Source organism: Bubalus bubalis, chromosome 3 (assembly GCF_019923935.1).
Source record: "Bubalus bubalis isolate 160015118507 breed Murrah chromosome 3, NDDB_SH_1, whole genome shotgun sequence".
Lineage (NCBI taxonomy): Eukaryota > Metazoa > Chordata > Mammalia > Artiodactyla > Bovidae > Bubalus > Bubalus bubalis.
The window spans coordinates 123,503,014-123,523,346 of record NC_059159.1 but is presented as its reverse complement, the minus strand read 5'-3'; the positions used below and the strand labels follow the sequence as shown (position 1 = coordinate 123,523,346).

Here is a 20,333-nt window from a genome sequence, read left to right as displayed (position 1 = left end):
ATCTGATTTTGATATTGACCATCTGGTGATGTCCATGTGTAGAGTTGTCTCTTGTGTTGTTGGAAGAGGGTGTTTGCTATGACCAGTGCATTCTCTTGGCAAAACTCTATTAGCCTTTTCCATGCCTCATTTTGTACTCCAAGGCTAAATCTACCTGTTATTCCAGGTATCTCTTGACTTTCTGCTTTGGCATTCCAGTCCCCTATGTTGAAAAGGGCATCTTTTTTAGTGTTAGTTCCAGAAGGTCCTGTAGGTCTTTGAGGTTAGATTTCTGTAGTTGACATTTTCTTCCAAAATCCAGAGGTCTGTATCAAAATATCTTTTGATCTCCATTTGGCTGACACACAGGCATTTAAAATTTAACAAGTCCAATATTGAGTTCTTGACACCCATCCCCCCAACGCCCCCACCAAATATGTTCCCCTTATAATAGTTCCTGGATCCTGGAATGTGAAATCAAGTGGGTCTTAGGAAGCATCACTACAAATAAAGCAAGTGGAGGTGATGGAATTCCAGTTGAGCTATTTCAAATCCTGAAAGATGATGCTGTGAAAGTGCTGCACTCAATATGCCAGCAAATTTGGAAAACTCAGCAGTGGGCACAGGACTGCAAAAGGTCAGTTTTCATTCCGATCCCAAAGAAAGGAAATGCCAAAGAATGCTCAAACTACTGCACAATTGCACTCATCTCACACGCTATAATGCTCAAAATTCTCCAAGCCAGGCTTCAGCAGTACGTGAACCATGAACTTCCAGATGTTCAAGCTGGTTTTAGAAAAGGCAGAGGAAACAGAGATCAAATTGCCAACATCCTCTGGATCATCGAAAAAGCTAAAGAGTTCCAGAAAAACATCTATTTCTGCTTTATTGACTATGCCAAAGCCTTTGACTGTGTGGATCACAATAAACTGTGGAAAATTCTTCAAGAGATGGGAATACCAGACCACTTGAGCTGCCTCTTGAGAAACCTGTATGCAGGTCAGGAAGCAACAGTTTGAACTGGACATGGAACAACAGACTGGTTCCAAATAGGAAAAGGAGTACGTCAAGGCTGTATATTGTCACCCTGCTTATTTAACTTATATGCAGAGTACATCATGAGAAACGCTGGGCTGGAGGAAACACAGGTTGGAATCAAGATTGCGGGGAGAAATATCAATAACCTCAGATATGCAGATGACACCACCCTTATGGCAGAAAGTGAAGAAGAACTAAAGAGCCTCTTGATGAAAGTGAAAGAGGAGAGTGAAAAAGTTGGCTTAAAGCTCAAGATTCAGAAAACTAAGATCATGGCATCTGGTCCCATCACTTCATGGCAAATAGATGGGGAAATAGTAGAAACAGTGGCTGACTTTATTTTTGGGGGCTCCAAAATCACTGCAGATGGTGACTGCAGCCATGAAATTAAAAGACGCTTACTCCTTGGAAGGAAAGTTATGACCAACCTAGATAGCATATTAAAAAGCAGAGACATTACTTTACCAACAAAGGTCTGTCTAGTCAAGGCTATGGTTTTTCCAGTAGTCATATATGGATGTATGAGTTGGACTATAAAGAAAGCTGAGCACCAAAGAATTGATGCTTTTGAACTGTGGTGTTGGAGAAGATCCTTGAGAGTCCCTTGGACTGCAAGGAGATCCAACCAGTCCATCCTAAAGGAGATCAGTCCTGAATATTCATTGGTAGGACTGATGTTGAAGCTGAAACTCCAATACTTTGGCCACCTGATGCAAAGAGCTGACTCATTTGAAAAGACCCTGATGCTGGGAGGGATTGGGGGCAGGAGGAGAAGGGGACGACAGAGGATGAGATGGCTGGATGGCATCACTGACTCGATGGACATGAGTCTAAGTGAACTCCAGGAGTTGGTGATGGACAGGGAGGCCTGGCGTGCTACAGTTCATGGGGTCGCAAAGAGTCGGAAACGACTGAGCGACTGAACTGACACTGATAATAGTTCACAAAATAGCATTTTCATGGATCCAATCACGTTAAGCTAAAAGACTGGGGAATCCCCCTAGTTTCCCCTATCAAGCCTTGAGGCTGACTACCTCAATAAAGTTCCTTGAATCTACTTCCATCTTCACTACCATCACTCCAGTCCAAGTTTTAACCAATCTCCATGCTTCCACTCTTATTTTGTCTATTCTCCACATAGTAGCTGGCATACTTCTTCTTCTTTTTTTTTTTTTATTAAGGTTTGGTCTGACTCTTTGTGAACCCATGGACTGTAGCCTGCCAGGCTCCTATGTCCACATAATTTTCCAGGCAAGAAAATGGGAGTGGGTTACCATTTCCTTTTTCAAGGGATCTTCCCCACGACTCCTATCATACTAAAAAAGGGAGGGGGGTTTCAAATCACCCATATCCTTCACCCCTTCTTTCCCTTCCTTTTACATAAAATTTTTAAATCCTTATTGTGCCTTACTAAATGTTGCATGATCTGATCCCTACCTGGCTTTAATTTCACTTACACTGTTCTCTGTCAACACAATAAGCTTCAGACAAACTGGACATCTTCCATTTACCCAAAGAGCAATCTTCTCTTCTCTGCCCCACCCCACCCAAGAGCTTTCATACAGGCTTTACAGGCCTCTCTTCTGTCTGGCTAACTCCTGACCACCCTTCCTTGCCCCCTAGTTTTAAATCTGGGTTCTTCCCATGCACCCACTACAAATTATTTAAATGCTATCTGATTAATGTCTACCTTCTTCACTCAGAAATTAACTTAAGGAGGACAGAAGCCACATCAGCTTTGTTCACGTCTGTGCCCATAATAACAGCAGCAGCAGCAACAAGTATGTGACAGGTAGTGTGTATACATAAAATTATTTAATATATACTCCCAGCATATTGTTTGGGCCATAGCCAGCGGTCAGTTCGTTGAATGAATGAACCAGCCCCTCTGTGCACACCTACAAAGTTGCTCATTACCTCCTAGAACAGCCTATTACACCGATAGATAACTGGTGACTGGAAGAATCTTCTTCATAGTGACCCCAGTCGCCTGCCTGCAATTTCCACCCACCGATTCTATTTCTGCTCCAGGGGGCCATGCAGTACCAGCCTTAATCGTCCTTCCGCGAGCAACTTCGTAGCGTCTGAAGCCTCATCCGCCCCGTTCACGTCTCCCTCTCCCTACCCTCCCTGAGGAGACTCCGGGTTCCTTTCCGCCGCGGTGGTCCGGAAGCCCAGCCCGGCCGCGCGCCCGCCGCTCCCGGCATCCCCTCCCCGCGCGTCACGTGACGGCTGCCGCCCCGCACCAGCGCTGCAAATACCGCCCCTAGGCGGGGCTCGAGGCTTGCCCGCCCCTGGCCCCGCGCCGCAGTCCTCGCGCAGGTGGCTGCGGCCCCGGCGCCCGAGGCCCGCCGTGCTGTGGGCTAGCGCCCCGGACAGCTCCCGGCGAGGTAAGGGGGAGACAGCCCGAGACCCCGGGATGCCCTGGCCCCGGAGCGGGGGGCGGCCCGGGGGAGGGGGCTCGGGCGCCCTGGGGCTGCCTCCCGGGGACCTCGGGCGCTTCGCGAGGCTGCCGGCCGAGGAGTCTGAGCACCTGGCCCCGGCTGCAGCGGGAGGGCTGCCCTCAGGCCGCCCGCGGCCCCGCGCTCTGCTGGCACCTGGAGGCTCAGCTGCTCCGGAGAACATCTGTGCCTTGGTTTCCCCTCTTGTGAAACGGGGCCAGGAAGGTGGATCTCTGCGGTTGCCTTCAGCCTGGAGGTTGTGCGAGTCTGTTAATGAAGTCGAAGAGGAAGATGGGAAGAACCCTCATCTCGGAACGCAGGAGCGAGTGTTTGAGGCCAGGCACCTTTTATGTCTTATGTGTTTTGTGCAAATCGCAAAGCCTGTCCCGAGACTGGTTTCTCCATCTTTAAAGTAAAGGTGATCACTCCTGCCCTGCCTCGCTCACAGGACCACAATGAAGAACAGGTGGAAAAGCCATCTGAAGAGCCAGAACTCAGGGTGTCAGTTACACCTGGATTCATATCCTAGCTCTGCCACTTACTGTGCAACCTCGAGCAGGATAGAACCCTATCTGTTAGAAGAAGATAACAACAGTAATTAGCTCATGAGATTGTTGTGAGGATTAAGTGTAATAGGGCTTAGCACCGTGTCGGGCACAGAAATGCTCAATAATTTGCTATTAGTACAGGTATTAGTAAGCTAGAGAGTCATTCAGGTGAGGGATGTTTAGAATCATCACACTTCCGTTTCTGTATATTTATTCCTAAAAAGAGTACTGTACTGATTTCCTAAGAACGGGGCCAAGTGGAGTTCTTCCCCATTTCTGTCTGGGCCCCCTTTGCCTTCTCATTTACAGTTGGCATGTGAACCTGTTGTTTCTACCAAGTGAGTCAGTCAGGATGGGAACATTAATGTATTGGAGCAGATGGGTATCAGATTCCCTCTGAGGGGAAAGAGAAGTGCCAGGCGTGTGCTGCCACCAAAAAAAGCACAATACAGTGATTGACTGTCAGAGCTGGAAGATGCCTGGGAAACCATCTACTCCAGTTGTCTCCTTGGGCAAATGGAGAAACTGGACCCAGAACTGAGGACAGGACTTTGATTTTCTCAGAACCCGACAGGATGTTGGCACTGGGTGGTGGAAAGAACACACACTGTTTACCAGATGCTGTACTTTCCCTGAATTTTAACCTGACTTCGTCATTTATTCAACAAGTATATATGGAGCACTTACTGGGTGCTTGTGTACCTAATAGGATCTGGAGAAGAAACACACACATATGTATTCCTCTGCCAGTTCTTAGTACATTTTAAAATAACAATAGGTCCCAGTGAGCCTTCCTCATAGCAGCTGGCCCCAAAGGACGGATGCACACAGAGGCCTGAATAGTTTCATGATCAGCCCCAGCAGTCCCAGCGCCCTTGTTGAAGCCTGGTGAGATTTTAGAGACTGGAGAAAGCGCTGCTTTGTCAGGCCTTTTAGTAAAGGATTTCCTCAGGCGTACAGTGCTTGGATTTCTTTTTCTGGTTTCAGGCAGCCCTCTTATTGTTTTTAGATTTCTGAAAAGGGCCACCCTCACCTCGGTGCCTTTTTGGTTTCCATGGTTATCAGATGAATTGTATTTTTATGATAACACAAGTAGCTGTTAAGTAATACGTGGTCAGGTAGTCCCCAGTTCCCTGCAGTTTGTTTTCTGATGGTGGTTCTCTGTTTTTTTCAGTTGCAGTGCAGCCATAATATCCTTTGCTCCCTCCCAGCCTCTTTCCTTCTTTCCTTTAACAAGCATCCATCAGTGGCAGGGCCAAGGGGAGTGGTAATAAGTAGAAACGGAAAAAAAAACCCAGAACAACAACACATATAGACCCTGGTTTAGGTATCTCAGAATCTTTAGAGGGATAATCCGAAGGGGCAAATCAGTGGGGCTCTGATAAAGATGTAGATTGGGAGCAAGTGAGAGCTTTAAGAGGTGGTAAAGATGGTGTCCTGGGAAACCAAGAAGATACTGAGATGCTTTTCAAGGAAGATGTAAAAGAAACCAGTTCCTTCTGCGTGTGTCAGGCACATAATAATAATAGTACAAGAAGCATTTTGTCCTTTCAGTTTACCTTAATGAATGAATCTTCTCTTAAGTCACCTATTATGGGCTTGCTTTGAAATGTTTCCTTATTTCCCTCGTTAGTCTTTCTTTTAGCCTAGGGATGTATTAGTTCCTACCTGTACACATGCTAATATGTTCATAAAGGTAGATAAGCAGACTCATTTGGTTAATATTTTGTCTTTTCATTTTGGATGTTTAACCATACATCTCATTTCAAAACCAGTTGGGTTCCAAGCAGCCCTATATTTCTTTATTTTTCCAAATAATCTCCCAAGTCTCTTAATGCCCGCATTAGTGAGAATTACGAAGTCTCCCACTTCCAAGCCCCCTGGGGGCTCAGACAGTCCAAAGAAGTCAGTCTTACTCTCCAGAAGGGAGAGAACAGTAGTCTGAGCAGTCTACCCACATTGTTTCTGACACAGCTGTATCATGTTACTATTGAACTGCTGTCCTGCACCATTTAAGGAAGTGTGTCCACTGCTGCTCAGTGCCCTTATTGGACCACGGCCCTGCCAGTTGATCCCATGCTTGGATTCCAAGGTTGGAGCTTTTTAAATTTATGCCACTGTGCTTAGCCATTCTCCCAAAGGGCATATGTGGAGCTTGAGACTAAGCTGGTTCCCCCAGTCTCCCCTATTTGGGAAGCACATAGAGGCAGCCTTGGTTGGGGTCACCTCAGACCACGCAGTAGAGTTATGTATTTTCAAGGCTTTTCTCAGGATTTGGGAGCTGAATCCTTTCTCGTCCTAACCCTAACCCATGGCTTTTTGGCAAATCGCTTTTACTCCTCTCCAGGATTTTGCCTACCAAGAATACTCAGGAATGCCAACCTTCAACCAGATAGCTCCACCAGGACTTTGGGTGCCAACTCACCTCACTTTTCATAGGTAAGAGTCAAACGGTAATCAATATGTTTATTTTATTGTCTTTGTTTTAAACTTTTAAACGTATGTGACACAGGACATCCAGTGGTCAAGACTCCATGCTTCCACTGCAGGGGGCACGGGTTCAATCCCTGGCCGGGGGACTAAGATCCTGCATGTCTCAGGCACAGCCTAAAAAAACAGAGAAATACAACAAGAATGCATGTGGGTAAAATCCATAAATGTATCGTTTCACAGTTCTAAGGAAAATACACATGTAACTACTGCCTATGTCAAGAAATAGTACATTGCCAGTAGTCCATAGCACCCCCTTCCAAATCAAAACCGCCTCCTTGGAAGAAACTATCTTGACTTTTGTGATAATCGCTTCTTTGCTTTTCTTTGTAGTTTTGTCACCTATGTTTGCATTCTCAGCGATACAGTTACTTTTTTGCTAGGTTTCTAACTTTATACGTGTAGAATCATATTGTGTGCTTTTTGTGTTTGCTTCTTTTGCTCAGCTTGTTTGTGAGCTGAATCCATGTGGTGACTGCACTTATTTTCATCGCTAGCAGTGTTTCATGATATGAATATGGCACAGTAGTGTTATTCATCCTTGTGTTTACAAGTATCTTATGATATAGTTTCTAAATGCAAAGAACAGTGCCGCCATGAACATCCTTAGACATTTTCTATTGTGTATGTGAATGAGTTTCTTAATTTTTTATGTATTTATTTTTTAAATTCACCATTTAACCATTTTATTTTATTTAAAATTTTTTGACCAGGCTGCGTAGCGTGTGGCATCATAGTTCCCCAATCAGGGATCAAACCCGTGTGCCGTGTAGTGAAAGCAGAGAGTCCCAGCCACTGGATAGCCAGGAAAGTCCTGTGAACAAGTTTCTTTAGGTTATATGTTGAAGTAGAATTTCTTTGCTAGATAGTGCCAAACGGTTTTCCACGTGATTGTCGCAATTTACTTTGCTACCAGCAATATGTAACAGTTCCTGTTTTTTCACATCCTTGCAGTGACTTGGTATTGTCAATTTAAAAATTTTAAACTCTTCTTGTAGGTGGTTTTTATTGATATCTCTGTGGTTTTAATTTTCTTTCCTTGGTTACTACTGATGAGCACTTTTTTATTGGTTAATCAGATGGCATCTGTTGTTTGCTGCCTATTCAGTCTTTTGCCTATTTTTCAGCTTTTCTTATTGATTTATCTGAGTTCTGTATAAATTTTGGGTAGTGGTTCCTTGTCAGTTATATGTTTTAAAAGTACCTTCTCCTGCCCTGTGACTCTTTTCGTCCTCCTAGCTGTTTATCTTAGACCCTGTTCTGTTGAAGCAGGACCTTAGTGGGGATTAACACTCAAATGATGCATTGGAAGAAGTGGTCAGGAAAAGGAGAATGAGGGAAGCAGGATGGAGGGAGGAGAGGAAGAGAAGGATAACTAGGTGAGGTGGCAGTTTTCTGGAGAAGAGACATCAGTGTGTTGTTAGCAGCTGACACTTCTGTCTGGGGGTTAGGTGTGCTAGGCAGTAAAGAGGATCTGGGTGGGGCACCAGTGGTATTCCCTATAGTCAAACCTTTCCCTTCTACGTCAACTTCACTCCATCTGGGGACAACCTCTCCAGGATTCTGGTTAGTCACAGTTTCTGGGGAAACTCACAAGTATAAGGTGAGTGGGACAAGCTACAAACCCTGCCACTACCACTGGTCCAAAGATCAAATCATGCCCATCAACTCCTGCTTCCACCATCCGTGTTGGTTTCCCTCCTTTGTCCCTTGAATGTAAGAAAGAACTCTGTGACAGAGTGACCTGGATCTGGAAGTTTATTTTATTATGTTATTTTTAACCACAGGTTCAATGTTTTTAATGCTTCTAGGACAAGTTTTTCAATTTCTTCTTAAGTTTTTGAGTAATATTTTTCAGGAATGTGTCCCTTTTAAAGTTTCAAATTTATTTATATAAAGTTTGTAATATTTCCTTTCCCTTTTCATGTCTGCAACATCTGTAGCAATATCATCTTTCCATCTGATTTCATTTTTATGCCTTCTCTTTTTTCTTCTTGAGCTTCAGTAGAGGTTTCTTTTGAAGAACCAACTTTTGTCTTCATTGGTTTTCTCCATGGTTGGATTTTCTATTTCATTAAATTCTGCTTTTTTAAAAAGAATTTTACTTTCCTTGTATATTTTTTTATTTTTTCCTCTAACTTTTTGAAATGGATGCTTAGTTCATTAAATTCTATACTTTTTATTTTTATTCTTTACATTTAAAGTTAAGCATTTTTCTCCAAATACTGTTTAGTCAGAGTTCATGAGTTTTGATATGTAGTATTTTATTCATTCATTAACACTTTCTAGTATCCAGTGTGATTACCCTTTTGACTCATAGGTATCTTAGAAATGTTTTCTTCATTTCCAAGGATATGAGTATTTTCTAGTTATCTTTTATTAATTGATTGTAGTCAGTGAGCTTGTTCTGTATAATCTTAATCTTTTAAATTTGTTGAAATTTCTGTTATGGCTCTGATTTGAGTTTTTATAAGTGTTATATGTGTGCTTGAAAATAATTTGTATTCTTTAATTATTGGATTCTCTGTAATAGTTCTGTGTAATGCCATTAGATCAAGTTTATTAATTATTTTAAATTCTTGATCCTTACTGATTTTTTTTGCTTATCTTAGCTATTATAGAGAAGTGTGTTAAAATATACAACTATGATAATGCCATTGTCTATTTTACCTTTTAATGTATTGCTTTTATATCTTTGAGCCCAAGTATCAAATGCATACAAATATGAAGTTGTTCTACTTCTTGGTGTACTAACCTTATTTTTTTTAGCCTTAACTCTATTTTATCTGATACCAGTATAGCCATACCATCTTTTTTGGTTAGTTTATGCAAGGTATATCTTTTCCTATCCTTTTTGTTTCACCCTTTCTGTTTCTGTGTGTTTTAAGAATGTCTGTTATAAATAGCATCTAGTTGGGGTTTGGTTTTTTATAGTCTGTCTCTTAGCTGGAACATTTAGTCCGTATTCATTTAATACAACCATGGATGTATTGAGGTTTAAGTTTGTCGTCATATTTTATGTTTCAGCGCATTTGTCCTGCTAGTTCTCCCTTTATTTTAGCTCTCTTTTTCCTGTTGGGGAGGTTGTTTTTAATCACTGCTTTTACCCCCTTCTTCTAGTTTCAAACGGACATTATGCTCTTCTTGCTCTTCTTTTAATGGTTACCCTTGAAATTTTAATTTAACCAAAGTTGATAAATTATGGAAATGATAAATACCTCTACTCTTCTTTTGGATGATACAAAACCTTAGGCCACTTGAACTGTCTTTTCCTTTGCCGCTTAATGGTAAACTTGTTATAATACAGTGTGTCAGCTTTGATTAGAGTCATTTAAGGACCGGGAGATGGAACAAGTGAGATAAGGGAGGAAAAAAAGTGAGAGTGTAAAGAATTTCCTTAAGAAAACTCTGTGTATACCTGTCAGGACTCTCTTGGTTGCAAATAACCACCTTAGGTACTCTTAACTTTAAAAGAAACTCTATTGGCTTATAAAACGGCATAGCTGGATCCAGGGGCCAAAATATTCTTAGGGTGTTTCTCTATCTCTCATAGTCACTTAACCTTGTGTGTCTTAGTTTGGCTTTGTTCCTCAGATGGAGTTGTCTGAGTTGTCCCCATGCCTGGCAAGGGGGGATGGTTTATTCTGATCATCTACTTTGGGCCGGGGATCCATCCTCTGTGATGAAGGGCTGAAGCACTTTGCATGACAGCCCCTAGACTCAGGACTAAATGAAGTGGGAGTGGAGTTCTTCTAAAAAAGCCAAAAGAGGGAAGGTGCAGACTTCCCTGGTAGTCCAGTGGTTAAGAATCCACCTGCCTGTGGAAGGGACACAGGTTTGATCCCTGGTCCAGGAAGATCCCACATCCTGAGGGCCTACTAAGCCCATGCACCACAACTACTGAAGCATGTGCGCTCAGAGCCTGTGCCCTGCAACGGGAGAAGCCACCACAGTGAGAAGCCCGCATACCCCACAAAGACCCGCCACACCACCCGTGTGCAGCAGCAAAGACCCAGCACAGCCAACAGTAAATAAAAATTGTGAAGAGGGAAAGTGTGCTGGGCAGACGAAAGTTACAGCTACCACAGTCCGACTGCACTGAGTAATGGCTGACAGATACAAAGAAAGAAGAGGGTTAGAGAGGTTGCAATTGGAATTAACTCTGTTAATCTTTACAAGAAAAAGTGGGAGGACATCACCTATTCATAAGCCCACTGACAGGGAAGGAGGAGGCTGGTCAAACAATTCCTTTACTCACTCAGGGCACCTTGGCATTGTTGGCTGAGGACATCTCGGTGATTGACAGCAGGAGACGCGTGGGGCTCTAGTATGTATAGATGTTTTCAACATGTCAGCCGTGGTGCTTGCCATTCCCACAGCCCTTTCTAAGGGAAACTTCTACATCCATAACTCCTGTTCATGGAGTGGCAGCCCCAGACAGCTGTGTTTCTACCATAAAATCTTGCTCTACCCCTACACCCTGGTCAAAACTTAACGAGAGATGGACATCAGACCCAAGAACAGCCAATTGCTGGCCTCACCGGGGACCTGTGATGTGACCCAGTGTAAAAGAAGACGCGTGTTCTCTTAGACATTTAAACTGCGGATACAGAAGGACACTTAGCTACAGAAATTGAGGGCTGAAGTGGTATATATAGAGAAGCCATGAGGTAGAGTCAAGCCTTTGAGGAGCCCTGGCTAACTATCTTAGGAGGAAGCAGAAGCCATGAAGGAGAGAAATGTTATGTAGACTCCAAACAAGAGGAGAATAGAGGAGATCCTTGGAGGGTGGCTGAGTCATGTGATGAGTGAAGACCCAGACTGCAGCTGCTGAGGGCCTTGGGGCTGCCATTGATCCAGACCTACTATGTTTCTATTCTTGTGTTTCTTTAAAAATCCATTCCCTTAAATGCCACATAAACCCTAATGATAAGCTCTCTGTTGTTAGCTCTTGGAGTCAAGAGACTCACTAGAATAGACACTCAGAACTTAGGGTCAGTGCCTACGTGGGTGGATTTCTGTTGCTGCCAGTGCTCTTTCAGTGATGCTGTTCTGAAAAGAAACCTCATTCTCTTTGCCATCAAATGGCATCAGGTAGCTCAGTTGCAATAGGAATCCTCTGCACCCGCTGCTCGGCCTGGTGGGACTGTCTGCTTTGTAGGCCAGGAAGGGCGGCTGTGACCTCCACTCCATCTCTGTTCTCCTTGTATCTTATCTGACTACAGAAAACCATCACTTACTATGATTTGTTTTTCTAAGAAGTTGGAGGGTTGATTCAAAGGCAGTACAGAAAGAGAAAGGAATTTAGAGAAAGGAAAGAGTCAGTAACAGGGAATTCATCACTATTTGTTGTGTGTTTACTATGTGTCAGGCTCAATGTTAGGTGATTTCCATTCATTGTCTCATTGTAGTCTCACAACAACTCCTGAGGGTTTTATTATCTAGCCCCCCACCCCTGCCACCACTTTAATAGATGAGGAAGCTGAGACCCAGATGTTCTGACTCCATTGAACATGTGATCTCGGGTGTAAAATAATAATCACTTGGTGTGGAATTGTCTCAAGCTGAGAGTGATTGAAGAGAAATTTCTGGGAAGCTGTATGTGGCAGAGGGAGAGGCACGAGGTGGTGAGAAAGAGACATAAGATCTGTTTCCTCCGCAGACCAAGCCGCCTGGGAGGAGGCCATAGGGAGGCCGCCAGAACATCTGGGTTGGTTGGAGTCGGTTGAAGGTCTCTGTTCATTCCTCCTCCTGCTGCTACACTTGCTGCCTGCTGACCAGAGGGCTGCTGCTGGGCACAGGTGCCTTGATTGTCACAAATACTGGCTTGAGGTCCTAAATCTTTGGCCCAGGCTTCCTAACTGAGTCTTGCTGTGTCACATCCAGCTCAGACACTGTGTGATACTCTAATGAATAATAATTGCAGGAGTAAATTCATGCTTATTTCATGATCTGTGAGTTTTGTGTAATGGTGAGGTTAGAAGGTCCTTTACCATCATGGCACAAGTTAGGAACCCCAGAACCTTAGGAAGGAAACTAGGATGCAGGGGCTTTGGACTCAGTCCAGGCTGGGAATGGCAGCTGTACTGCTTGCTGAATAAAAGATGGAATAACCTTTATTCCTGGAATCGGGTGTGAGAAGACTACCACCTCTCAGGTGGTTAGAAGTGCTTACTGAGATGGCATATAAAAAGCACCTGGCATTTAGTAAGCCCTCAACCTTTCCCTGCCCCCTCAAGGTCACCCAGTGAACTAGAATCTAATTCAAATCCAGATTTTGGGTTTCCTTGACCCAGTGCACTCTCCTAGGTGAGAATAAATGGCAGTGCATTGAAGGAGAAAAAGCGGGTCCTTATAGCTCCCAGCCACACTCAGCCCTGTAAATGCGCCAGAACACAGAATTCTTGTCTGTGTCATCAAATTTCAAAGCGGAGAGTAAGAAACAGTTGGTTGTTTCTCAGGCTGAAGAGTACTGAGGTTTGAAGAAATGATAAAAAGCCCAAATGAGATCTGTCATCTTCAAGGTTTTAAGCTTTGTTTCCTTTTCCAGTAAAGTGTGTACATGTGTAAGTGTAGGTATGTGTGGGGAGCTCTTTCATGGTTCACTGTATTTCAATCTCTGTGTACTTTCAAACTAAGATCAACAAAGCTCTAGGAAATGTACTTGATTTGAAGAAAAGTCTAAAATCATTAACCTATTATGGTTCCTCAACTAATACAGTTTGTATTTAGTACGCTTCAGAACAGGGGATGAGAATTTCTTCGTTTTTCCTTTGAAAATACTAGAATCCTGAACTGTCCTGGCTCTTTTCCCTTGCTTTTTTGTTAAAAGCAAAATTCCCACCGCTTTGATCTACTGCTGGGGCCTCCCCTAGGTAGGAAGCAGGTGCATTTTCTTCATTATACAAACGTGGGACAGGAGCACAGGGTTGTTGAGTCCCACCTTCAGGGCCATCTGGTGGGGGAGAGGCGGACCCCGACTGGAAGCTGGTTGGGCCCTTTTTGTCTGACTCTTCTCAGGATGGGTAGGGCCATCTGTGCTGGGACTCACGGCAGCTCCTTACTGCCCTCAAGTTATCAAAAACTCTGCAGGGAACTGAACCAGCTGATTTTTCTCCGTGACCCCTTCAGACTCCTAGAGCTTCAGCCAGACTGAGTTTCTTCCTGTATCCTCTGTGCTGTGATTAGTCGCTCAGTCATGTCTGATTCTTTATGACCCTGTGGACTATATAGCCCACCAGGCTCCTCTGTCTATGGGATCCTCCAGGCAAGAAACCTGGAGTGGGTTGCCATGCCCTCCTCCAACTGATCTTCCCAACCCAAGGATCAAACCCAGGTTTCCCACATTGCAGGCAGATTCTTCACTGTCTGAGCCACCAGGGAAGCCCAGCCAAAATTTCCTGCCTGGGGGCTTGGCTGACCCTCTCCTCTGTCCACAGTCCCCATTCATCTTTTCTCTGGATGCCCCAACATCACCCCGTATCTCTGACATCAGCTCTTCCATGAAACTTAATGATTAAAAACCCAAACATTGGGGTAAGGTCTGGCTTCAAAAGGGGGCTCTGCGGCTCTCTAGCAGAGTAATTTGGAGTAAGCCATTTGTCACCTAAGTTCTCTCACTTAGTTTCTTTATGAATAAGATAAAGACAATAATAATTTTAAATCAGTGCTGCTTAAGCATATAGTACATACGAATTCCTTGTAAAATTGTTAAAATGCCAATTCTGATCCAATAGTTATGCAATGGTGCCCAAGTGCTGGCATTTCTAACCAGTTCTTATAGGTCCTAGAAACAACATTCTGAGTTGTAAGGCTTTTGAAGAGATGCTGAGAGAATAAAAGGAAATAACGCATGAAACGTGCTTAATGGTGTGCCCTTCAGACAGTCATGCTAAGTAAACAGTAGCTCCTGCTGTTTTTGTTGCCTTCTCTTGTGACTGGCTGATTCCCCCAGCTAGGGGGTCACATTTTTATTCTTTGCGCACAGGCTTTCCCTCTTTATGGCACGGATCACTTTTCCTTGCACTGTGGTTTTTGGGGGGTGGGGGAAGTGGTGGTAGTGATAGCTTCGTCTCCTGCCAGACCTGAGGGTGAGGTCTTTACATTATTTCTGACTCTCTCATAGTACTTACCACAGAGTCTTATACGTAGCAAATGTTGACCACATACTTGGGTTTTATTTACTTTCTTTTTTTTTTTTAATTCCACAAGGATCTGTCTCGAAGTGTGGATTCTATAGCTGAGGCTGTTCTAATACTGTACACCAGATAACTGATGATAGTGATCATTCATTCATTCAGTAAGTGTTTATTAAGCACCTACTGTGGGCCAAGCATGGTTCTAGGCAGCTTACAAAGCAGCTTACATTTTACTCAGGGGAGACAGACCGTATGTTGAAGCCTTAAATAAAACGATAAGCTCCTTGAGGGCAGAGATTGTCTAATTGGTTGCAGTGAATTTCTCTACAGCAGGTGTTCAGGTGCTGCGTCACCTGGCCACCCTGCGTCTGCATGTGCTGCCTCGCTCCTCACACGGGTAGTCCCTATGCTGTAACTCGGTACTTCCTCCCATCCCCTGTACCCACCCCACACTCCATCTCCCAAGAGCATTAGTGAGCTGCAGAGATGCCACTAGAGGTTTTATTCCTGACCCCAACTTGCTGACCCGTCATGATATGCAGTGATCTAAATGGCACAGCGCCACCCTCTTGGAAGCAGTGGCAGCCTGAACGGCACAGCAGCGCTTCAGTTCCGGTGCCTTACGTTGACCAGATTTCTGTATGGTTTTCTCAGGGTGTTTGCTCCCAGTCTCTCCTTTATCAAGTCCTTTTCCACTTCATGCCATTTAGATGTTAGGCTGGCGAGGCGTTGGTCACCTTCACTCTCTCTAGTGATCTCACGCCATAGCTTTAAATGGCATTCTGGTCTCTGTTCAAATGTCACTTCCTTGGAGACCTTCCTTGACGTGGGCACACACACATATACCCCTTAGCCTGCTTTATTTGTCTTCTCAGCGTTTATGTTATTATTTTTTTAAATGTACTTTCTGTCCCTGAAGGTCTTGTTTACTGGTTGTTAGTACTTGGAACAGTGCCTAGCACAATATTAGACAATTGATGAATATTTGTTGAATAAATGATTTATTTTCCTTCGGAAATTCTCAAAATCCTCATGAAGGATAGCAAGATAGCCATTGTGAGCCTGTTTACAGATAAGGAAACAAGCTCACAGATGTTAAAGGATTTGCCTCAAGTCACGGGGCTAGGAAGGGAGAGAGTCTACTTGTTGAGAGCCAGGTTTCATAGGATTCATCCCCCAGGGGAATGGCCCCTGCCTTCCCTACTGAGACTGGGGACACTCAGGTGGCCCAGGGGCATGTGGATCCCTCCAGTGTGGTTAGGTAGGGACCTCACAGAAACCTTGAGTTCTCACACTCTTGGGAACACATTTTAAAAGGAACAGTTTGAGCCCTGCCTCAGGACCTGCTCCCTCCCATCTAAACAGATTCCCGTTGTTATCAGTTATTTACAGGCACAAGCCCTGGGGAACATTTGTTACTTTTAATTCTATGGCTCAGAAAACCCAGTGACAAAGAAAAGGGGGAGAGGGCAAAACTTGTATACTTTTCTTAAAATTGAAATATAGTCGGTTTAAAATATTGTGTTAGTTTCAGGTATACAGAGTGATTTAGTTATTTATTTTTTAGATTATTTTCCACTCTGTTGCTGTAAGAGACTGAATATAGTTCTCTGTGCTATATGGTAAATTCCTGTTGCCTGTCTACTCTATGTATGAGTGCTGAGTGCTAAGTTGCTTCAGTTGTGTCCGACTCTTTGTGACCCTATGGACCTAGCCTGCCAGGCTCCTCTGTCCATGGGGATTCTCCAGGCAAGAATACTGGAGTGGGTTGCCATGCCCTCCTCCAGGGGATCTTCCCAACCTAGGGATCAAACCCATGTCACTTAGTCTTCTGCATTGGCAGGCCGGTCCTTTACCACTAGCGCCACCTGGGAAGCCCACTTTATGTATAGTATGATAGTTTGTTAATCTCATACCCATAAATTACTCCCCCCAACCCTGCCCTTTGGTAACCATAAATTTGTTTGCTGCTGCTGCTGCTGCTAAGTTGCTTCAGTTGTGTCCGACTCTGTGCAACCCCATAGACGGCAGCCCACCAGGCTTCCCCATCCCTGGGATTCTCCAGGCAAGAACACTGGAGTGGGTTGCCATTTCCTTCTCCAATGCATGAAAGTGAAAAGTAAAAGTGAAGTCACTCAGTCATGTCCGACTCTAGCGACCCCAGGGACTTCAGCCTAGCAGGCTCCTCCGTCCATGGGATTTTCTAGGCAAAAGTACTGGAGTAGGGTGCTATTGCCTTCTCCAAATTTGTTTTCTATGTGAGTCTATTTCTGTTTTGTGTATATATTTATTTGTATTATTTTATAGATTCCTCATGTAAGTGGTATCATATATTTGTCTTTGTGTGACTTACTTCACTAAGTATGATATTCTCTATCTAGGTCCATCCATGTTGCTGCAAATGGCTGAGTAATATTGCATAGTTGCTCAGTTGTGTCCATCTCTTTGCAACCCCATGGACTGTAGCTTGTCAGGCTCCTCTATCCATGGAATTTTTCAGGCAAGAGTACTGGAGAGGGTAGCCATTTCCTTCTCCAGGGGATCTTCCCAACCCAGGGACTGAACCTAGGTCTACGCATTGCAGGCAGATTCCTTATGGTCTGAGCCACCAGGGAAGTCATAATGGCCAAGAATTTTCCATATACACCACATCTTAAGCCAGTCATGTGTTGATGGGCACTTGGAATGCTTCCTTATCTTGGCTAATGTAAATAATGCTGCTGTGAACATTGGGGTGCATGCATCTTTTCAAATTAAAGTTTTCTCTAGATATATACCCAGGAGTGGGATTGAAGGATCATATGGTAGCTCTATTTTTAGTTTTTTAAGGAACCCCCGTGCTGTTTTCCATAGTGGCTGCACCAATTTACATTCCGACCAACAGTGTAGGAAGATTCTGTTTTATCCACACCCTCTCCAGCATTTTTTATTTGTAGAGTTTTTGATGATGGCCATTCAGACTGTGTGACATGATACATCGTTGTGGTTTGGATTTGCATTTCTCTAATAATTAGCAATGTTGAGCATCTTTTCATGTGCCTGTTGACTATCTATATGTCTTCTTTGGAGAGATGTCTATTTAGTTCTTTTGTCCATTTTTTGATTGGGTAGTTTTGGTTTTTGTTTCATTTTAATATTGAGTTGTATGAGTTGTTTGTGTATTTTGAGCATTAACCCCTTGTCAGCCACATTGCACATATTTTCTCCTTTTGTAGATTGTCTTTTCATTTTGTTGATGGTTTCCTTTGTTGGGCAAAAGCTAAATGTTGCTTTTATTTCTTTTGCCTTGCGAGACTGATCTAAGAAAACATTGCTATGATTTATGTCAGAGAATGTTTTGCCTGTGTTCTCTTGTGGGAGTTTTATGGTGTCATGTCTTACCTTTAGGTCTTTAAACCATTTTGAGTTTATTTTTGTATGTGCTATGAGGGAGTGCTCTAGTTTCATTGATTGACATGTTGCTGTCCATCTTTCCTCACCCCACTTGTCGAGGAGACTGTCCTTTCTCCATTGTGTATTCTTGGCTTCTTTGCCATAAGCTAACTTGAGTGCAGCTGTGTGGGTTTGTTTCTGGCGCTCAGGCCTGCTCCATTGGTCTCGATGCTGTTTTTATGCCAGTGCTATACCGTTTTGATTGCTATATCTTTGTAATATAGTCTGAAGTCTGGAAGGGTTATATTTTCAACTTTGTTCTTTTTTCTCAGAATTGGCACTCACTTAGAATTGCTTTGACAATCCTGGATCTTTGGTGGCTCCATATAAATTTTAGGATTATTTGTTCTAGTTCTGTGAAAAATATAATTTTTCACAGATATTTTGATAGGGATTGCATTAAACCTGTAGATTGCTTTGAGTTGTACGGCTATTTTAATAGCATTCATTCTTCCAGTCCAAGAGCATTGGACAGTTTTCCATTTCTTTGAATCATCTTCAGTTTCCTTTATCAGTGTATTATAGCTTTCAACATACCTGTCTTTCACTTCCTTCATTAAGTTTATTCCTAAATTGTTTTTTGTTTGCTTTTGACCTTGTTTTAAACAGGGTTGTTACTTCCTGTTTCTGATATTTCATTGTTAGTATAAAGAAATGTAACAGATTTCTCTGTGTTAATCTTATATCCTGCTACCTTGCAAAATTCATTTACTCTAATAGTTTTTATGTGGAGACTTTGTATAGAGAGAGTATCTTGTCACCTGCAAATAGTGACAGTTTTACCTTTTTTCCAATTTGGATACCTTTTATTTTCTTTGTTATCTGATTTCTGTGGCTAGAGCTTCCAATACAATGTTGAATAGAAGTGGTGAGAGTGGGTATCCTTGTCTTATTCCTGAATTTAGTGGAAAGGCTTTCAGCTTTTTACTGTTCAACTTTTTACTGTTTATTATGTTGGATGTGGGTTTACCATAAATATTAATAACTTTTATTATGTTGAGATATAGTCCTTCTATACCTACCTTAGTGAGATTTTTTTATTATGAATAGATGTTGGATTTTATCAAATGCTTTTTCTGTGTATATTGAGATAATCTTGTGGGAATATATATATATTTTTAAGTGTTACCTGGTTATAGAAATCCCTGTTGCTGCATGGATCCCCATGGATTAATGTTGTAAAGATATAGTAAATAATGCCAAATGGAACAACAGAGAATGTGACATTTGCGTGAAAGGCAATCCTCTCTGAGCTCAGAGAACTCCTCAAGGGAGACTTATCAGCTGCAGTGAACACTGCCGTACGTGTATTTCTTCTAATTACAATTTGCTGTGGATATACACTCAGGATTGGGATTGCTGGATACTTCTATACTCTTCTCCTTAGTGGTTGTACCAATTTATGTTCCCACCATCAGTGTAGGAGAGGTTCCTTTTCTCCACACCCTCTCTAGCGTTTATTGTTTGTTGACTTTTTGATGATGGCTGTTGGCCATTCTGACTGGTGTGAGGTAATACTTCACAGTGGTTTTGATTTGCATTTCTCTAATAATTAGTGATGTTGAGCATATTTTCATGTGCCTCTTGGCTATCTGTATGTCCTCTTTGGAGAAATGTCTTCTGCCCATTTTTGATTGGGTTTGTTTTTTTGATACTGAGATGCATGAGCTGTATGTATATTTTGGAGATTAATCCCATGTTGGTCACCTCACTGGCAAATATTTTCTTCTATTATTTGAGTGTTTTTTTTTTTTTCATTTTGTTTATGGTTTCCTTTGCTGTGCAAAAGGTTTTATGTTTAATTAGGGTCCCATTTGTCTATTTTTGTTTTTATTTTCATGACTGTAGGAGGTGGATCCAGAAAGATACTGCTGTGATTTACATCAAAGAGTGTTCTGTGTTTTCCTCTTAAAAATTGTATAGCAACTGGTCTTCCATTTAGATTTCTAATCCGTTTTGAGTTTGTGTATGGTGTTAGAGAATGTTTGAATTTCATTCTTTTATATTTAGCTGTCTAGTTTTCCTAGCATCACTTATTGAAGAGACTGTATCTCTCCCTTATATATCCTTGCCTCCTTTGACATAGATTAATTGACCATAGGTGCTAGGTTCATTTCTGGGCTTTCTGTCCTGTTTGATTTATTGGTTTATACTTCTTTTTTTGTGGGTGCCACTACCATACTATTTTGATTAGTGTAGCTTTGTAGTATAGTCTGAAATCAAGGCACCTGATTCCTCCAGCCCCATTTTGCTTTCATAAGATTGCT

At 42.8% G+C, this 20,333-nt stretch overlaps 2 protein-coding genes across 2 annotated transcripts in view; both read left to right on the top strand.

The window, feature by feature from the left end:
- Positions 1-20,333, top strand: part of TOMM5 (translocase of outer mitochondrial membrane 5) — a 41,421-nt gene that overhangs the window by 14,651 nt on the left and 6,437 nt on the right. Inside the window, exons 3-4 of the transcript XR_006549994.1 lie at positions 3,049-3,407; positions 6,354-6,445. The gene's annotated coding sequence lies outside the window, so the exon portion shown is untranslated. The remainder of the gene's footprint in view (positions 1-3,048; positions 3,408-6,353; positions 6,446-20,333) is intronic.
- The window catches only part of FBXO10 (F-box protein 10), a 42,583-nt gene continuing 25,611 nt past the window's right edge, over positions 3,362-20,333 (top strand). Inside the window, exons 1-2 of the mRNA XM_006063485.3 lie at positions 3,362-3,407; positions 6,354-6,445. The gene's annotated coding sequence lies outside the window, so the exon portion shown is untranslated. The remainder of the gene's footprint in view (positions 3,408-6,353; positions 6,446-20,333) is intronic.